This window comes from Lynx canadensis, chromosome A1, assembly GCF_007474595.2.
Source record: "Lynx canadensis isolate LIC74 chromosome A1, mLynCan4.pri.v2, whole genome shotgun sequence".
NCBI lineage: Eukaryota > Metazoa > Chordata > Mammalia > Carnivora > Felidae > Lynx > Lynx canadensis.
In genome coordinates, this window is record NC_044303.2 from 95,099,506 (window position 1) to 95,121,164 (window position 21,659).

The following is a 21,659-nucleotide window of genomic DNA, read 5'->3' on the forward strand; positions in this document are numbered from 1 at the left end:
TCCTCTATAGGATGGCATAAACAGGATGTTCCAGGTTGGGGATGACTACATATTAATCGGGGCTACCTCATATGTGGGTGAATAAATATGTGAAAAATGCCAAGTTAATGTGAAAAACAGAGCAATGCAGTGGGTTTTCTGTTCCTGCTTTAAACTGTCAATTAAAAAAAAGCATAGTACTGACACAAATACATGCGCTGACCCATGGAAGAGAATAAAGAGAGGGATCCAAGTCAATTCGGAAAGAGCGTTTGATAAAGGTGTCACTCAGGGTCGCATCACAGGAGGGGAACCACCGTCAAGGACACGGAACAGCAGTTCTCAGTAGAGGTGACCTGGCCCCAAGGGACATTTCACAACCTGTGGACACATGTTTTACAAGCACAACTAAGGGGCAGGTCCACTAGTATGTAATCGGTTGAGGTCCCAATGCTGCTAAACTTCCTACAATGCACAGGACAGCCTCCCATAACAGAATTACCCAACCCCGATGTTAACAGCAATGAGACCGAGAAACCCTGATACAAAGGGTTGATTATAGAACCTCAAGCAACAATGGGAGCTAGTCCCTGAGTCACCAGAGGGCAGCCAGGAAGAAAAACGGATGTGGAGCTGGTGAGAAAAAGGACAAACTTGGGTAAACCAGGGAGGATAAGCTGGAAACCACGAGAAACAACTGGAACCTGTGAGTGTGTCTCGCCACCTTGATGCCGCAGGTGACCTGCTGGAGAAGCTGGTGCTCGGTGCCAACGACCTACGTCTGCATCCAGCCCAGGACTCAGAGAGGCCGCGGAAGCCCCAGTGCTGGTTGACGCCCCAAGCCAACCACACGCGAGAACACCTTGCCCTCTACGATGACCTTCAAAGCCCAAGAGCCACCATGTTACCTCCACCTTGTAATTTTTTCTCATAGTCATCCCTAACCCAGAACCATACGGGAAAGGGAATTTGGGGAAGTTGAGTTCTAGCTTAGCTGAGTTGACAGAGTTCAAAGTCATCATGGTGATACCGTAACAGTGGAGAGGGCTGCCTCGCTTAATACATAGGGTTACAACAAGTTGCACCTATTTGAAAGACAAGAAGCTTCAAGCCTTGCCTAGTGCGTGTATAAAATTAAATTAAGAAAATGGAGAAAATCCATGGAAAAAAGAGAAAACATCCTCTTTTTTGGTTTTCTAAGCAAATGAAGAGTTGCTTAGCTTTACTCACATTCATGAACACGGACACCAAAAACAGACTTTTTGCCTACAAGATTAACGAAACTTAAAATGATGGAGGCCATTGGGGTGCCTGGGTTAAGACGGTTAAGCATCCCACTCTTGATTTTGACTCAGGTCATGATCTCACAGTTCGTGGAATTGATCCCCAAGTTGCACCCTGAGCTGACAGCACAGAGCCTACTTGGGATTCTCTCACTGCCTCTCTCTCTGCCCCTCCCCTGATCATGCTCACTCTCTCTCAAAATAAATAAATAAACTTGCAAAAAAAAGATGGAGTGCTTCCAAGGGTGGTTAGGGTAGGGGGAGAAGGGTAATCACATTCGTCGTTGGTTATTGTGGACGAAATATGCTCCTCCCCAAATTCTTATGTTACAACCTTACCGCTCTGTGAGATGGTGTTAGGAGGTGGAACCTTTGGGGAGCACTTCGGGTTAGATGGGTCATGAGGGTGGAGACTTCACCAGTGCAGTTAATGCCTTTATGAGAGCCACAAGAGAGCTTGTATCCTTTCTCTGCTTTCCGCCATGTGAGATTTCAACAAGAAGTCTCCTGTCACCCTGATCTTAGACTTCCGGTCTATAGAACTGTTGTTTATGAACCACCCAGTTTATGGTATTTTGGTACAGTGGTCTGAGCTGACTAAGACATTGCTGTCACTATGGGGACACCGGGGTGGCTTAGTTGGTCAAGTATCTGATTTTGTCTCAGGTCGTGCATGACCTCACGGTTCGTGAGTTCGAGCCCCGAGTTGGGCTCTGTGCTGACAGCTCAGAGCCTGGAGCCTGCTTCGGATTCTGTGTCTCCCTCTCTCTGCCCCTCCCCCACTCATGCTGTCTCTCTCTCTCTCTCTCTCTCTCTCTCAAAAATAAACATTAAAAATTTTATATATTAAAAAAAGACATTGGTAGGGGCGCCTGGGTGGCGCAGTCGGTTAAGCGTCCGACTTCAGCCAGGTCACGATCTCGCGGTCCGTGAGTTCGAGCCCCGCGTCAGGCTCTGGGCTGATGGCTCGGAGCCTGGAGCCTGTTTCCAATTCTGTGTCTCCCTCTCTCTCTGCCCCTCCCCCATTCATGCTCTGTCTCTCTCTGTCCCAAAAATAAATAAATGTTGAAAAAAAAAATTAAAAAAAAAAAAAGACATTGGTATCACTATGAATCAAAGGAGCATTTTTGACTGATTTTCAGACACATGGGCATCGAAATACATGTACCTTTTTGTCATACTGATCCAACTTCTTGGAATGGAATGAATAAAAATAATGTCAGGTTTCTCTTTTTCTTTTTTAAAATTTTATTTGTTTTCAAATTAGCTAACTTACAGTGTAGTCTTGGCTTCAGTAGATTCCAGTGATCCATCACCTACGTATGATACCCAGTGCTCATCCCAACAAGTGCCCTCCTCAATGCCCATCACGCATGTTCCCCTCTCCGCCCCCCCCATCCACCCTTAATTTGTTCTCTGTATTTAAGAGTCTCTTATGGTGCCTCCCTCTTTGTTTTTATCTTCTTTTACCTACCCTTCCCCTATGATCATCTGCTGAGTTTCTCAAATTTCACATATGAGTGAAATCATATGATATCTGTCTCTCTCACTGACTTATTTCACTGAGCATAATAATGTCAGTTTTTAAAGCTATAGGTTCAAGTTTATGAATCACATCCTTGCTAACACGGGGACAACAAAATACATCATGCTACATATTTGGGATATTTGTACCATTATGGAGACCAATACCACTCTTCATTGGGTGTCTGGTTAGTGCAAATAATGTGGTTAGCAATATACGGTTAATGGAAATTAGAGAGGTTCCATATTGGAAAAAATCCTGCAAAAGAAAATGGGTGGGGGGGCAAATGTTTAATAGTGAACAGTGGTTGCAGTGTGTGTGTGTGTATGTACAAGAGGATCAAGCCACCCAGGGAAAAACAATAGTATGTGTAGATACTGATTGTGTAATGTGTACTTCCTCCAGAGACCTTACTATTTCAAGAAATGTGTCTATCCTAGATGTAAAGACTTGGGGTACCTACACATTCTTACGGGAGCCATTTTCTATGGGATCTTTATTTATGTATGCTGGGGTTTTTTTCTCATGGAACCATCCCTCGATGCTACCCTATGTCCAAACACAAGCACCATCCTCCCTCTTACAGCTAATTCCTGCTCATCTTTCAGGCTTCGGGGCTACCTCCTTCAAGGTCTTCTCAGAGCCCCCTCCAGTCTCACAGTCTGGGGAGGGCGTCCCTCCTCTGGCTTCTCAATGGGCCACACGTGTCCAGTCGTAGCACTTGCCCTACCTACCTCCGCACTGATCTCGTGATTTGCTCACAACATGCAACCTGATGTGCAATCCATGTGTGCTGGCTAAATTAATTTCAGATTTCCTGATAGGTACTTTGGGAAAATATGTTGTGTGTATGCGTGTGTGTGGCCTTGAGAATAACGCCACAATTCCTATGAGCCTAACATTAAAACAACCAGGGTGAGAAAAGTCTATATTATGATAGCTCTGTTCCTACCCACTGCCTTCAAGCGCCCCGCTCCTCACCCTGTCTGATGACAATGCATGCATTGAGATTTTTCCTCCTCACCTGGCTGGTGTTCTGATATTCTGGGGAAGATATATTTTAATTTTAACATTAAAGAGTAAAAATATATTGGGCACCACTTGACTCCCATCAGCCACGTGGAATGTCATGTTTGTGTCAACACGTTCAGGGCCCAGAGACTGCTTACAGAGCTGTCACGCGGCCTAACGCTCTCACACGTGGCGTGGAGATGTCAGAGCCAGCTCAGTGAATTTGTATTTATAGCCGGAACGGACCTTCCGAAAAGCTGAGAAAATTCCCGCACAGCCTACATGTGTGTGAATCCTCAGGGCCATGTGAACACCACAGGAAAGGGCCCCTGTCCTTTGCTCCCCCTGTGACCCTCTATGTGGCCAGGCAAGATGGCGAAATGGCCGCCATTTCTTGAGAGCCAGTGTGTACCAGCATTTTTCTTCAGTGATGTAATTTAATGGTCTCCAAAAAACACTTATCTTTTTTTTGGATGTTTATTTATTTATTTTGAGAGCTCGCGAGCAGGGGAGGGGAGGGAGAGAGGGAGAGAGAGAATCCCAAGCAGGCTCCGCACTGTCGGCACAGAGTCCAACGGGGGGCTCAAACCCACAAACCGTGAGATCATGACCTGAGCCAAAACCAAGAGTTGGATGCTTAACTGACTGAGCCACCCAGGCGCCCCAAAGCTTATCTTTTTTTAAAAGGAGGAATTGGGAGCTCAGGAAGATTAAGAAAGAAAGATTTGGGTTTTCTCCCCAACCTCCCAGCTGAAAAGTGGTAATTCTTGAACCTCCAAATCAGACTGTGCTCCTTCCTTCTATCCTTATATGGCACTTGAGAAATTCTCCAGAGGACAGGGCAATGCCTCATCTGCATGGAGTCTCATTGGAGCACAGGGTGGCTTCCTGGCCTCCCCTGGTGTCAGCCACCCCAGCTATAGACTCCAACCCCTGAGCTCCAATCCCAAATCCGAAGGCTGAGCCTCAGAAAGGCTGGTCAATCTTTGCCAAGTATTTATTGATTGATTATTTAAAACAATTTTTTTTTTAATTTTTTTTTCAACGTTTTTATTTATTTTTGGGACAGAGAGAGACAGAGCATGAATTGGGGAGGGGCAGAGAGAGAGGGAGACACAGAATCGGAAACAGGCTCCAGGCTCCGAGCCATCAGCCCAGAGCCTGACGCGGGGCTCGAACTCCCGGACCGCGAGATCGTGACCTGGCTGAAGTCGGACGCTTAACCGACTGCGCCACCCAGGCGCCCCTTAAAACAATTTTTTAATGTTTGTTTATTTTTGAGAGAGACAGAGTGCAAGTGGGGGAGAGACAGAGAGAGAGAGGGAGACACAGAATCTAGACACAGATGGAGCACAGAGCCTGACACGCTTCTCGAACTCACCAACCGCGAGATCATGACCTGAGCCAAAGTCGGATGCTTTAACGGACTGAGCCACCTAGGCGCCCCTTTGTCAAATATTTAAATAGGGAATTTATGTGCTTTGAAAGTTACCTTTCTGGAGTGGCTGCTTTAGACTCATGTGTAGATGGTCAGAGAGCAGCAGTCTCTGGGACTAGGCCAAGACAGGGCACTAGAGGCCAAGGGGCTCCAGAGAGAAACGGAGAGCACCCTGTTTCTTGACTTTCTAAGTTTTGGGTTCTAAGCCCTCACGAGGCCCAAAGAACTCTTACAGTCAGCATTTGAGATAACCCCATATCCTGATAATGAACTCTGATTTTCCTCAATTGAATCCTGACTATGTGTCATGTTATTTTGGTCCCCAAGTTGTACCCTATATCCAGAAGGTTCAGTGCCCCCTGGTTCACCACTGCTGGGTGCAAACTGCCATTAATCACCATGGCTTCCAGAAGATTGCCAAGGGTGATTTAGCTGAATGATGCAGCCTATAGTCCCACTTGTGGTAGACTCAGTACAGTGGCTCCTACAATGGCCTCTACTTCCTGTCTCACTTCCTCATGTGCTAGTATGTGCCTTTCCCCTCAGACTACACTCATCCCGGCCCTTAGGGCATATGGATGTTTTACTGTCGCCATATTCAGAGTAGCTTTTGGCTCTGAAGCCTGAGCCTGGGCTTTCAAGGGTGCATCCTGGTGACTATCCAACTGTTAAGGCATGAGTGCTAACTACGGAGGACATCTTTCTCTTTAAGATTCTGGGGAAAGTCTTTGATCTAGGTTGGGTCACCTGTCCACCTCTTGTTTAGGAGAGAAGAAGCAACCTTCATTTATGGCCCGCATCAAGATCATGACGAAGGGGACACCACTCTTCAAAAGGGAAATAGGGTGCTGTTATTAAAAAAAAAAAAAAAGCAAGGAAACATGGCCTCCACATGTCCACTGGTACCTGAGACTTTGATGTGTACCTTTGGCTCGTGCTCACCTGTTTCCTTATTATACCGAGGCAAGTGGGAAGGGTTGCTTTCTTCTTTCCCCACCTATGCTGCAGCTGCTTTTAAAGTTGGATTTCCCACCTTCAAATGAGATTCCCTGTATTCATAGAACTCCAACTCAACCTGCATTTAAAAAATAAATATGTAGGCTGGCATTGTAGGGTCCCTTCAGGGCCTACCATGTCCTTTGGCACGAGCTGGATCCCATGAAGCCCTGAGGGTACCTATTGTGTGTGTCAAGCTTCTTTTGTTGCTTTGGCATTTCTCTCTCTCTCTCTCTTTTTTTTTTTTTAAGAAATATCTTGCCTGGATTTAAAAAACAAATTTTTTTTTTTAATGTTTATTTATTTTTGAGACAGAGGGAGACAGAACACAATGGGCAGAGAGAGAGGGAGACACAGAATCTGAAACAGGCTCCAGGCTCTGAGTGGTCAGCACAGAGCCTGACGCGGGGCTGGAACTCACGGACCGTGAGATCATGACCTGAGCCGAAGTCGGCCGCTTAACCGACTGAGCCACCCAGGCACCCCTAGATTTTTTTTTAAGTCTATTTATTTATTTTTGAGCGAGAGAGAGTGGAGGAGGGGCAGAGAGACAGGGACGGAGACAATCCCAAGCAGGCTCCACAGTCAGTGTGGAGCCTGCCGTGGGGCTCAAACCCACGAACTGTGAGATCATGACCTGAGCCGAAATCAAGAGGCAGATGCTTAACCGCCTGAGCTGCCCAGGTGTCCCTCATGGTTTTTTAAAATCTTCGTGAAAAGTCTTCAAGTTCTGGGTTTCCCTCTCTTCCTGGGCAACTGTCGCATCCCAAAAGGCAGCTATTAAATGTGTTTTGGTGACCCTAAAGGCTTGTAGGCTCAAAGATCCTGAATGAGAAACAATGGTATTGTCTTCAGCTTGAAGAGGTTTGCTCCCAGAATGTCATGGTCACCCAGACTCAGTGATGGTGACGAAAGGCAGATGTATGTGGTCTGCTGGTGCTGAGAGACCGTCCATCACCAACGGTCTCCCTGGCTGTGCGCCTCTTCCAGGCTCTCCCCAGGTCTTTGCACAGAGGTGGGGAAAGAGCCCCGGGTGAGGACCTTCGCAGGAGGTCGCAGCCCCCTCCCCACCTTGCGCCCGCAGACACATCCCAAGCTTCTTTAAGCCAGCATTATGATTTTCATCTCCAATTGTTGAATAAGTGCAACTTGAAGCTTAGATGCCTTATTTATTTGAAAATCAAATTTAACTCCTTCCCACACAGCCCAGATGTTCCCTCACTTTGCCTATTTTGATTTCCTCTTGATGGGAGTGATGACTGATGGAAATTAGGGCCCGTGGAGGTGTCCTTGCAAAACAGCCTCATGCTCCTTGAAGGATTCCTGACCTGCAGACTCCCCATCTCTTCTTCCACAGCTTCCCTGCCACCTCTAGACCCTGGTGATCTTGCACCTGAACTTGGGAGATGTGTAAGCCTGCTAATTCACGCATCCTCCAGCAGCCTGCATATGCCAGCACATCACAGAGACGGATGGAGAGCCAGAGTAAAAATAAACCTAAAATAAATGGTATTTGAAGACCTTGAAACAGATTAATTTAGACGTGGTTTGAAAAGGAGTGGGTTGGCTTTTTTTTTTTTTTTTCTTTAATGTCTTAGCTGGGATTTGGGGATTTTTTTTTTTTTTTAATGATAGAGCAAAAAGTTCAAATTCTATCCCTTTAATTTCTTACTCTAAATTGCTGCAGAGTGTAATGAAGGCTCAACTTGGCTCGAATATTTTTCCTTTGTGCAGATCGGGCACTCAATTAATGAGAGGACACTCCCGCTGCTGGGTACAAGAAAGATTGTTCTCTTCTAGCTCCCACTGCAGAGAGGGGGAGAGGCAGATATTAAACACCGTTCAAAAAAAAATTAAATAAGTAAAGTGGAGTCCTGGTCCTTGAACTACCTCTAAGAGATATCATATTACATTTTTTTCAGGGTTTCCTAGGAAACCAGTTCGGTGTAAAAACGTATTCTTTGTCTTCTGCTCTTTGCAAAATTGTTTGAACCATCATATCTCATAAAAGGTTGCTTCACAGGCAATTTGAACAGCATTTAAAAAAAAAAGCGCTTAATCTGCAGTTTGCTGCCCCAATGACGGCGCTACACCTTTATCGGGGGCTTGAATGCTTGATTGTATTTGCTGTAAATGGATAAGATTATGCCATTATTTCTGAAGTGTCTGTGAAATCAAATCTTGTTGTCGTTTTTGCCTTCAAATCATGAGTCTTTCCCCCCCCTCCAACACACCCAAGTTGCACTAAAATATCTCCTAAAATAGTTTTAGGAGGTTCTTATCAGCACTTACACAGCAAAGCATCAGCGAAGGGAGAAATAAACCTCTCTCTCTCTCTCTCTCTCTCTCCTCTCTCTGATATTCAGCACGCATGGGCTTGGTCTCCAGAGCTGATGTGCTAATGTGTCCCCAATGTCACCACCAGCTCAGAGTCCCCTAATGCTTGCTCTGCCATCATGATTTATATTACATTACATATATTACATTACATGCATAAATTTCTATCATTACATAGTCAGTTATCATTGTGCAAACGATGAAGATTCTTGAAGGTGCTGTGGAGTGGGGAATCTCATGAGGGTCAAGGATTTAGGGAATTGGAAAGTTTGATTGTTTTTAATACTTGAGATTTCAGCTCCTAACTTTATGTCCTATGGGAAAAGCCCTCGGAAAACAGGACGAGCGTCGCCACAGTACTGACGTGGGCGTGCACGTATGGACGATCCGTGGGGTGGGCTGCATGTTGTCTGGGTTATTGGAAGTGTCCCTAAGGGATTAGTGGGATTCCCATCCCTGGTGTCATTAATCACCTAGCTCCCTACAGGGTTGGCTGTCTCTTGGTTTCCAATAGGCTTTCTTTGTCATGTTAAAAAAGAAAAGAAAAGAAAGCATTCCCTAGCTCACCTCCCCTAATAAGACACAGGATGACTAAAAGCACTGGCTATGGGTTCCACCCAAATGGCTATGGGTTCCACCCAAATGTACACCCTGGGTCTGCCAATTACTAGCTCAGTGAATGTGGGAACGTTCTTTAACCTCTCCATGCCTCAGATGCCTTACCTTTCCAAAAGAAAGAACAAAGGGTCGGATTCTCATAAGGATTGAGGGGGCTAATGCTGGGGAAACACATAAGCCAGTACTTGGCATCCGGTGGTGAGCGTGGGATTCATGCTATGGCTATTATGACGGCCACGGCAATTCCTTAGCAATAATATCGTTTCTGTATGGATGTGAGTGGAGACTCACCCCTTACCATCTTATGTCTGATGATAACTTAGTTTAGCAAATGATTTGTGGTGCACCTACAACTTATCCAGCTCAGTGTGGGCTATGGACTTATAAAGGTAAAAATAAATAAATAAATAAATTGGGGCGCCTGGATGGCTCCGTCGGTTGAGCGTCTGACTCCGGCTCAGGTCATGATCTCATGGCTTGTGAGTTCAAGCCCCACTTCGGGCTCTGTGCTGACTGACGGCTCAGAGCTTGGAGCCTGCTTCGGATTCTGTGTGTCTCTCTCTCTCTGCCCCTCCCCCAATCACACTCTGTCTCCCTCTGTCTCTCAAAAATGAATAAACGTTAAAAGATTTTTTTAAGGTAAAAATAAACAAACAAACAAACAAACAAATAAAAATACAGTTCTTGCCCTTGATATGCTAACAGGTGAATGGAGAAGCATATCTTTCCAATACATGGTGCTACACATTCGAGATCTTTATGCTTTGGAGGGGAGGAGGGAAGGGGAGCCCAATACTGCCTGGGAGCTCAGGGTAAGCTTGGTAGAGGCAGGTGGTGATGTAGCATGTGCAGTGGCTGATTAAAATTTATTTTTGTAAAATGTGTATGTGCACCTATGCACACATGCACACATATATTACATGTATGTACTATGCAATAAGATTTAGGTGTTCTTCTGTGTACAGAATGTGGCAGATTGCTGACTTCCTGCAGTATGCATTCCCTCTCCATTTTTCATTTTTGGTTTTTTTAAAAATTACTTTAGAGAGAGCATGCAAGTCAGGGAGGGTGGCAGAGGGAGAGGGAAAGACAATCTTAACCAGGCTCCACGCTCAGCACGGAGCCAGACACGGGGCTCGAGCCCACCAAGTGTGAGATCATCACTTGAACTAAAATCAAGAGTCGGACCCGCAACTGACTGAGCCGCCCAGTCGCCCCTCCTTCCTATTTTTAAAGCACTATGTGTTCCCAAGTGTTAGCAGGTCACAAGGCACTAAAGTCTACACTCCCCAGCCTCCCTTGCTGCCTGATGTAGCCACAGCTGTGAGTGTACTTGTGTTCCTAGGATGTGAACTAAGGTATTCTGTGCCACTACGGAATAGCCCCTAAAAATGGCTGGGTATGCTCCACTCACTCTTTCCTTTGCCTTCCCTGTTGTTGGAGAAGTTGGCACGAAGAGAAATGTCTTGATCAGAAGATTAAAGCCACACGTGGAAGATTACAGAGCTGCCCCCCACCAGTGATGGATCCCGTGCTGTGGGGCTGTTGCTTAAGAGTGACACAAATTTCTCTCTTTTGTTCAGCTGCCTTGTTCCGGCAGTACTTTGTTGCAGAAGTTAAGTCTGTATGTGACAGAGTATGGTATCAGGCAGTGAATTAGGAACTGGGTTACCCACTTCTTGCCATCAAATCTGTTGCCAACAAGCAGCGTGTTTTTGAGCAATGTCTCAAAATGATTTATTCATCTCCAAAAAGAGGGGCTTTCAGCACCATGAGATAATGGCTATCACTTACATTTTTGGTATGATACTTTACTTCTTTTTTTCTTAAAATCTTTTAATGTTTATTTATTCTTGAAACAGAGACAGAGTGTGAGCAGGGGAGGAGCAGGGAGAGAGGGAGGCACAGAATCTGAAGTGGGCTCCAGGCTCCGAGCTGTCAGCACAGAGCCTGAGGTGGGGCTTGAATTTGGGAACTGAGACCATGACCTGAGCCGAAGTTGGACGCTTAACCGACTGAGCCACCGAGGTGCCCTGCTTTATTCTTATAACAAAGTAGTTTCTCTGCTCTCTTTAAAGTTTATTTATTTATTTTGAGAAAGAGAGAGCTAGCACAAGCAGGGGAAGGGCAGAGAGAGAGAGGGAGAGAGAGAGAGAATACCAAATAGGATCCACGTGGTCAGAGCAGAGCCCCTCGCGGGGCTTGGACTCACAAACCCTGAGATCATGGCCTGAACTGAAATCAAGAGTCAGACACTTAACCAACGGAGCCACCCAGGCGCCCGTGTCACAAAGTAATTTTTCTCTTAAAAGAAACGTCTCAAGTCTCTGGCCAGGAGATGGGACAAGGCTTGGGGCTAAGCAAGCAGTTGCTTCCATCCAGGTTAACCGCAGCCGAGATTCTGAGGTTGGAATGGCCCTGGGACAAGGCAGGGCAACAATCTAGGTGTGTGCAGGGAAAAGGGCCGTGAGAATCGGCTCGAAGAGCAAGTCAGCAAGCAGATGGGCAATCCAAGGCCTCCAGGCATCCTGTACTGGTGCCCAGGAGCCTCCTGGACAAGGGGGGGTGAGGGACCTTATAGTTTTGTTCTTTGTAGTGCATTCTGGGTCCATTCTGGGATCCAGAGAGTCCTGCCCAGAGGCACCAGTTCAGGCTAAGCAGATAGGACTTCCCACATAGCACAGGAGTCCCAACTGAGTGATGGTAAGTTCTGTTCTCCCCAGACCAGCCATGGGGGAATGGCAGAGGACGGCCCTGAGGTGTTCAGAGCCCCCCAGGCCTCCGTGCAGGCATCCTGTGGCACAGATGGCTATACATTGACAAAGAGCCAGAACTCTATCCGGCCAAGCAGGGCTTTTGTTTAACCAGGTCTGGCTGGCTGCTTTTGTTGGCAGATAAGGAGTATTTAGGGGAGAGAAAAAAGAGACATTTTCATTATCAGCAGGATGGGGGACTCAGAGTCATTTATTTAATCTGAAGATTTCGAGGACTGGGATCTTGTGTGTGAATGCCAAGTTGGAGAAGAAGGACATGGTGGGATTTGGAGTTTTTCAGGCGCCGGTAAAACATTCACCTCAGTTGACTTTTACACACTCCTGTGGGGTAGGCAGGACAGCCCATGATTTAAATCGATTTTGCAGCTGGAGAAGGTGAACTGTGGAGAGTTTGAAAGACTGCCCCGCAGTCACAGAGGCCAGCTCAGACTAGAAGCCAGGCCCACAGACTCACCACGGGTGTGCTTTCTAAGCGACTTTGTCTTGGGAGAAGCCGAAACTCCCAGTTGCCAGATTAGGGATGACTGTTCTAAGAGCCTCTGGGGACTAGCCTCTGTGGGGGCTGGTCTCGGGGCACCTCACCCTCACGACGCCACCACCACTGAGCCCTGGTCTGTCCCTGGGCCCAGGCCTGTCTGCTGTTCTGGCCAAGTAATTAGAGAGGACCTTTTTGGGTCACTCTCTCCGGAGGACAGAAAGAGCCCTTTGGTTTCTGGATTAGAAACTCCCCAGATTGAATGACGAGGAGAAGTTTTTGATCTTGCTATTACAGTCACCTAATTAAAACGAAATGCAGATGGTCCAACACCTAGTAATTTTCACCTCACATACTTTGGATCCAAATACAGCCCTTCCCTACTGACTTACACTGTTTAAATTACAAAGTCAGAAGGAAATATGACTGTTTACCTATTTCTATTCATACATATAAGTCTAACACATTCTTTCTTCTCCCCAAGCAGGAAATGTGATCACAGATCTTCACCCTGGAAACAAAGAGGGATGAATCTTTGGTTCTTAAATGAAACACCAGTAAGAATTTAAATCAGCCAACACCTATGTCAAACTTCAGTAGATAATTCTGTTTCCTGTACACACAAAAAATGTATCCTTTCCCAGGAATGGAGAAGGGAGGTCTTCAGAAGAACTTTAGCATTTGATGTTGTCCTGGAATGCATCCTTTGGAGTAGAAAACTTCCTTTACAAAGTCAATCGGTTATTGACGGGCACCCTTCAGATCAGGGAATATCAGTTGTTTCAAAGGTTGCTACCTTTAGTGAGTGCATAATTAGATGGATATCACTGTGTAACAACTGTAATTACATATATATCTTGTACCAGTGCTACCAAAGTTGGTGGCAACAGCCTTGGTCTTTACTAAAAAGCATTAAAAAAATTTTTTTTAATGTTTATTTATTTTTGAGAGAGAGACAGACAGACAGAGTGTGAGCAGGGGAGGGGCAGAGAGAGAGAGAGAGAGAGAGAGAGAGAGAGAGAGAATCTGAAGTAGGCTCCAGGCTCGGAGCCATCAGCACAGAGCCCCATGCGGGGCTCAGACTCACAGATCGTGAGATCATGACCTGAGCTGAAGTAAGATACTTAACCGACTGAGCCATCCAGGTGCCCCAAAAACATTTCTATGTATTGGGAAAAGGCTTTATGGGAACAGGGCTTCAACTGGCAAACAAACGAATACAAAGCAGAAAGAGAATAGTGCAGTTCTAAGAAGAATGGCCTTTTCCCCCTCCCTCTGAGTGAAATTGCCTAAGGCTATCCGTCATGGCGGCTAATGGAAGATGCCAGCTTCTTCTGAGGGCAGAAGAAGCTAGTTGCGTGTAGTACCTGGCTGGGCCACACTGTCCCCAGGGCAGGAGGGAGGCCAGGCGTCCCACTATAGAGAGGTGGTCCTGCCTCTGCTGCATCCTGTGCATTCACACCACGTAGCTTATTCATTCCAGGAGGGCTAGTCTGTGGCCAGAGCAACATGGAATATGGGCAGTGATATGGAGGAGGAAGATAGGTACTGAGGTAGAGGCCACTGCTACCTTCTGTCTCCTTCTGGGTGATTTTTTAAAATGTTTCATTTATTTATATTTTTGAGAGAGACAGAGAGAGAGAGAGAGAGCACAGGTGGGGGAGGGGCAGAGAGAGAGAATTAAATGCACGATATGAAGCAGGCTCCAGGCTTGGAGCTGTCAGCACAGAGCCCAACACAGGGCTCGAACTCATGAACTCTGAGATCGTGACCTGACCGAAGTTGGACGCTTAACTGACTGAGCCACGCAGGCACCTCTAGTTCTCAACCAAATGGTCCCATCGTTGACATCAGAGAGGAAGTCGCTTTGTTGACCTGGTACCCATAGTGCCGAAGTGGCCAATGGTGCCAACGTGAAGAGCAAGAGTGATATTTCTTACTCGTCAATTACTTTCTATGAAGCGAAGGGTGAGCAAATTCTTTACCCTGGTAGGTGTAGGGCCTTTCTTCTCTGTTACCAATTAACCCTGCGCTCTCTTAAGCTCCTTGAACTTCTCTTGTGATCCGTGTGGCTTGAGTAGGATGAAGAATCTGTAAAAGCTGGCCTTTCATCCCCTTTTTTTTCCACTGAGGGTCTCTGTCACTGCCCCGGAGGTGGCAGGGTGCGTCTCCAGAAGGGAGGTCACTGACTTTGGCTTCAGCTCTCTCTTTTCCTGCTTTGTTGACAGTTCCTAATAACACTGCTGGCATCAGGACTTTGCAGACGCAGGAAGGAAGAGATGTGTTCTTTAATGATGGAAAAATCTTAGAGCACAATGCCCTTAAAATAGAATGTGTATGCCTAGCCTTTATTTCGGAGGCTTTATTGTTGTAACCGTGTCTCCTGGGAAATGCTGTGGGTGGCTTTTCCCCTTTGGTGAAGCGGAGTGATTGTGTAACCTGAGTTGTCCCCAAGGGGGCCGAGAGGGTGATGTCAACACACAGGTTTATGAAACATTACTCCATTTTCATGTTGATCGGTGATCCAATAGATTCCTTCTCTCCAAATTCCCCTCCCTGTAAAATGAGGATGCATCAGACATGATGCTGTTATGAGGATCAAAGAATACCATGGACAAGGTTAGGTCTCCAAACTGTAAAATGCCACCAATGTAAACTGTCACTGTTACTGACCATTTCTCTTGTTGAAATTCACGCTTGTGCCCTCTGTGTGCAAAATGTTCCGTGTCCACACCAGAGAACTGATACTAAGTTTGTCAAGATCAGCTCCCTTCCTTACCAACCCTGTAAATGTGGTTGAGGGCAGTTGTAATGCTGAACAGGAGAAAACAGAGCTTTGGGCTCTCACACAGATTTTACATCATCCAGCGCATCCTAGGAACCCCCTGGGAATCCCGCCTGAACCTCTCTTTCTTGTTGGTCTCCTGGCGTTTGGTGTTGTGTCCAATGTCACCTTCATCTGTTTTTTTTTTTTTTTTTTGGCTGAAAATCATCAATGAAAAATGCTTCTCATTTCATGGTTACCTATTTTTCTCCTTCATTAGCATCCCCTTATTTGGACCATTATTGCAGCCCATTAACAGGACCAATGACTTGTTCTGGGGATGATCTTAATGATTCCCGAGGGAGTCTACTATGTGAAAGTGATTAGAAGAATCAAAAAGTTGCTGGTCATGGGAGTCATTGTCGACAGGGCTGAAAGGGACCCGTGTCCAGGCTCCTCTGCAAAGTGTTGGCTTCCATTCCTGAAACTACGGTTTATGACACTTCATTTAAAAAAAATTTTTTTTTAAATGTTTATTTATTTTTGAGATATACAGAGAATGCGAGCAGGGAAAGGGCAGAGAGAGAAGGAGACACAGAATCCAAAGCAGGCTGAGCTTTCAGCACAGAGCCTGAAGCGGGGCTCGAACCCATGAACTGTGAGATCATGACCTGAGCCGAAGTCGGACGCCTAACCGACTGGGCCACCCAAGAACCCCTGTGACACTTCAATTTTAACTAGAAAGTGCTGAGGTGAAGCCCACGTTGTACCAGGAAATGGGATGAAAGAACTTCCAAAGGGTCCACCTTTAGCAAACATGGGTTCTGACCTCCGTGACATTTTTGGTATTAGACTCTGGAGGAAAAAAGCCTCATGGTAGCATTTGTGGGCACATGTGTGTGTGGATGTGTTTGCAGAGGAGGGATGGGGAACTCCCCACCACTCAGCTGCCTCTCTTAATTTGCTCAAATTTCATTTCCATTTGCTAGAGGGACATCTGCCCATTTTTCTGCCCAGCCACATTTAATGCACATCAGTGCAGCCTAGCCCTCTGTTGAGGTCAACCGCCCCCACCCCCAGGCGTCCCGGGGGGGTTAGAGCTAAAGATACACAATACTCTAAATGGAATATTGAAGATCCCCATCTGTCTGGCGGTCCCGGTCAATAAATGTGAGCCCTTCCTTCCCAATTCTGTGCAAGAGACATGACACCACCTGGTTTTAAGACAAGCGTGAGATGTGGGTTTCTAAGGGTTACTGGGTGCATGCACCCAGCTGTCACACTGCTCAGCCAGGATGAGGATTATGCTCTTAATCGTGTTATTTTGTTACGAAGGCGTTCTTTTAAATTCCCCTCACCCCTTTGCCTCCAGCAAAAAAAAATATGCCAGTGCCTGAGAATGTAGGTGCCTTTTAGATCACTTTTCTTTGACTTGCTGAATGAATTTTTTGAAAGAGCTTTTGTTCAGGCTGTTCAAACCTAGGCGCTGTGGTTCTGGGGTACTTTGTGTGCCTTCTGCCAAATGATAAGACTGAACAACAAGACCTGTTTGTGTTTGCTTGACATGGCGCTTGAGGGAGTCAGGCAGGTCTAAGATGCCAGCTCTGGCCCCATAGAATGCCTAGCTCGTTGGCTGTGTCGGGACAGCCACTCCTTGGGGCCAGCAGTCTGAAAGCACCCTACAGGCACCACTAACCCTGCAGCAAGCAAGCGAGAGAGTAAACACGACAATTAAAAAGCTGGCTTATGGGAGGCACTCCTTGAGTCTGAGCGAGGACATCCCTGGGGCCCCGGCTAAAACACAGGCTGCACCTGTTCGGCCTGGGACTCCTCTTCACCAGACCAGAACAAAGCTGACTGGGGCAAAAGCCACCATAGCAGGTGTCAGGTTGCACTGAGGGGATTGTCAGCTTCAAACTCGTGTGATTTGAGCTCCAGCCTGCCCCCTCCACTCAGCCCAGTTGAAGGCATTTGGGATCCCCCACCAGGGAAGGGGGAGGTGTGTACAAAGGGCTTCCTGAGAGGAGGGAGACCGAGTGAGGGGGATCATGTCTTCCTGGCTAATAATGTTCTAATGTTGTAAATGAATGGAAGTAAGAGACAATGAATTTGTTCTTGGAAGAGCTGCTGTATCGCCAGCTTTGGGGTCATGGGCAAATCCTTTCATTTGGTGGATCTCAGCTTCCCCATTTTTTTAAAAATGAAAGTCAGGGGCGCCTGGGTGGTTCAGTCGGTTAAGTGTCTCACTCTAGATTTCAGCTCAGGTCATGATTTCACAGGTTTGTGAAAGGGAGCCCCACAATGGGCTCTGTGCTGACAACTCAGAGCCTGCTTGGGGTTCTGTCTCTCTCTCTCTCTGCGCCTCCCCTGCTTGTGCTCTCCCTGTTTCTCTGTCTCAAAATAAATTAATTTAAAAAATTAAAAATGAAACTCAGACTAGCTTTCAGTTCTACATTTGGTGACAGCCAGGCAGGGCAAACCTGTCGGTCACATAAGGAGAAGGAAGATCTTCAGTTTAGCAAAAGAAGGGATGGTCGCAGAGCAGATTCAATTCCCTTTTCTAAAGAATCTGAAGTCAGACATGGGAGATTTTGCTTGTGGAGCTCCCACCTACTTGGTATGCCATTTGGAGCATTGCCCGGTGGTCCACAGACTTTCTGTGGACTGATCCATTTTCCACATTGCTGCCAGGTAGATTTCTAAAGCACAAACATATGTGTTTCTTGCTTCATCTACTCCAAAGATGCCCTGCGGCCCATCAGCTAAAAGCCTAGCGCATGGTAACCGAGCCCCTCTTCCCTTTCTCAGCCTTGCTTCTGGCAGGTTCATCTCAAAGACCCTGCTCAAGGCCCCTAAACCTTTTGTCTCCCAGTCACAGCACACTTGGCTACTTTGTACAAGTTATCCCGTTTGCCTGGTCTAGCTGTCTGGAGAACTCATTCTCTGAAGAACCAGCTCAAATGTAGCCCTTGTGCCCCAAACCTTAGGGCCACTTCCTCCTGGGCAATTACAAAGAGCCTGCCCATCTCTCCGTGTAAGTGATGAGGCAAGAACTACATTCTAGTCAACTTGTGTGCCTGACATGCTTGACCCTCTGGATGGGATTCAAGAAATGTAACTGGCGGGGGCGCCTGGGTGGTTCATTTGCTTAAGCGACCGGCTCTTGGTTTTGGCTCAGGTCATGAACCCATGGTTTGTGGGTTCGAGCCCCGAGTCAGACTCTGGGCTGACAGTACAGAGCCTGCTCAGGATTCTCTCTGTCCCTCTCTCTCTGCCCCTCCCCTGCTTGAGCACATGTGTGCTCTCTCTCTCTCTCTCTCTCAAGATAAATAAATAAACTTAAAAAAAAAAAGGGAAATGTAACTGGAAATACCCAAAGGTGACTGGATGGCTATACGTGTGAACTGAAACCCACCCTGCAGCTTCCCACATGCAGACTGACCTAAAACACTGTTTCAGAAAGTCAAAAGTAAAATACTGTAGCTGTGGACTTATGTAAATAAGTGTTTTAAAAACACTCCAGAGGGGAAAACCTTATCTAGGCATTTCGCAATGCTTTTCTGCAAAATAAAAATCAAGGGCTGCGTCCTGATATACCTCCAACCGTGTCTTCTGGGTTCCAAGAGAGAGAAATGCTAACAAGGAGTAAAATCCCGGCACCCTTCATCTTATTAATATGTAAAAAGGCTGAAGTCACATCTGTGCAAGGATCTATTTTTAGTGGACCCTACATACTAAAATCCTAGCCTTGATCTCTTAAACTATCAAGCCTACCATAAATGTTTGATGATGAACAAGCCCATAAAAAGAAAATGCGTAAAATGAATAGAGGGAGTCAATGCGTGCTCTGCCTTTTAATTACCGGCGGTTTCTGCTACAACTCCGCTCCAGGCTGGGTGCAGGCAGAGAAAACACATCAATAATTTGGGTGGTGGTGGGTGATGGGGGAAGGGTGTGAGTACTGTAAACAAATGGGTCTAACCACATCGTTATGGATGCTCTGGAAACCCGACAGAGATGGGAAGAAGAGTAAAGTCCAACCCCAGAAGGGTGGGGTTCCAAAGGGGAAAATTAAGAGATAAATAAAAGCATTCAGGACACAAATGATAATGTAGAACAGTCTTGTTTTATTACTTTTAAGTCATAAAGAGCCTTTTCCTTGTTTTTTTTTTGTTTTGTCTTTTTTTTTCCTTTTTTTTCTTTTCTTTTTTTTTTTCTTCCCATTTTACAACATACATTAAGTCATGAATCAGATGTTAGGGGATGTGAAGATGGAAGGAAAATTGGTGACGTCACAATATTTTTACAACTTTACAACAAATATAAATCTGAGTTTGTTGCATCTACCAGTGTCTAGCAAGGGTGGAAAAGCAAAGGCACACTCAGGTTTATGGACCCTCCCCCCATGCGCAGTGGGGAGAAAAAAAAGGGGAAGGAAATGCTTAAATGCAAAAGACCAGCTCAATACAAGGGGGCATTTCAGGGAGAACATAGCAAGTGAGGAGTTGTGGGGATGTGGGATGGAAGTTTTGACACAGGTCTCCGTAACACGGCTGAGGCGATGATGCCCACGCATGGGGGACAAGACAGTGGGTGCTGCGTGGCCAATGCTCTTGGGAGTCAAGTGTGGGGGAGAAGGTAGCAGGGGGGTGTATACCCATCGCTTTCCTAAGTAAGTTCTGCATTTCCAAAGAAAAGTCAAGGTAAAAAACAATTATCCCAGTTTCTAGAAAAGACTTCATGGTTTCAGGGCACGGAATTCTCAGGTGAACATTGATTCCGCTCACAAAACAAAATAAAAACAGGACAACACAAAACAGCAAAAACCTAGCCCGCACGGCAGCAAAGCTGCAAGGGATGTTTACAGGAAAGGAAGGCCATATGCACTTGTCCTCATTACACACCTAGGTCTCTCATTATGGAGGTACCACGTTTTCACCAGCCACCTCAAAATTGTCCAAAATAGTCTTTTTCTGAAAGTTTTTTCTTTTTAAAGACAAGACTAAACCCAGAAGATCAAATTGGAAATAAAAAGAAATAGAGGCCACCAAATATACTGTTTAACTGTTTAAGAACACAACAACCCAAAACAATGCTCACTGTTTACAGTATGTTGACAATTTTTTTGTTCATGATAAACAAAAGTCCCCTCTGTGTGCTCCAGCTAATGAAAACCAGGGGGGAGCACACACCCTCCCACCCCGCCCCTGTACAAACAATAACAACACAAGGATGAAGAAAGTTTTTAAAAAATTAAAAATCTTCCACCCCAGTCAATGCTTTTGCAGCATCCGTTGTGATTGGCTTTGTACTTGGAGTTACTCATCCATCATAGCAGGGACCAGCCCGCCTGCATCTATTTCCACGTCATTTCTTTGTGTGCAGCGCACGTGTGTGCTGAGCCCGTGGCTTGGAGACACCTCCCAGGTGCCTGGCAACCGCACACAGCGTGCTCTCCAGCCAGAGGACACAGCAGAAATGAGGAGCTGGGATGTTAGACCCTTCTCTGCTGGCCAATGAGGATATCACCATGTTGAAATGATCTGAGAATCTAAGGGAAGGAGGGAACGCTGGAGGGAGAAAGGGTATTTCCACCCACAACACTGGGGGCCATGCTTGGTAGCACAGCCAAGGGGTGGGTGGAGTTGGCACTAGAAGGAAGTGTGAATCGGAGGGCGTGGTGCCGCCCAGCTCTCCCAGGCTGCAGGATTATTACCATCACCACTACATTCTTCTTCCATCTGCTAGATGCTAATCTTCCAGAGGGCTGGAGTGGGGGTGGGGGGAGGGAGGGTCAAATAAATATCTGCATTTATTTCAAAAGGGGGGGGAAGTGTATCATAACGACAGTTTACAAGTGTACACAACTCAGGGTGTAAGGCACAAATTTACATGTGGAAAAGAGGCTATTCACAGATGTAACCCCACGAAAAACCCGTGTGAGCAAACCATTAATTTATGCAAAGTAGCAGCCAGCGTATTAATTAGTTCACACCTTTAGTGGATTTTGTTTGCGGTCTCACATGCAAGGTGAAATGAGATGGGTATCACAAGCTGGTGCCTTCACAGAAAGTAGGAACCACTGACAAAGCCATGTTGGCAGAAATGGGACGCGGATGTGTCATTCTAAAAGTTCCTCTCCTGGTTGCTTTCGAAGTTAGGATCTGGAAGGACTTTTAAGCTAATTAATTTTTTGCATGTTACAGGCCAGAGACCTGACCAGCAAATTAACTGGTTGATTTGAATAAATATTCCCCTGTCAACTTTTTTCCTTTAGCTAGAGATCAGACAGTCCAAACACAAAGCTCAGAATTCCAGCTCCAACTTATTTACTCAGTGAATTTATTGTAAAAATAAACTCAATTATTCCAGTTAATGGATTTCACGTTAAATAGTTTAACTTTCAAGGGGCTTTCTGAAGAGCTGTTCATAGGATGGTATGTGGAAGAGTCCTTTCCT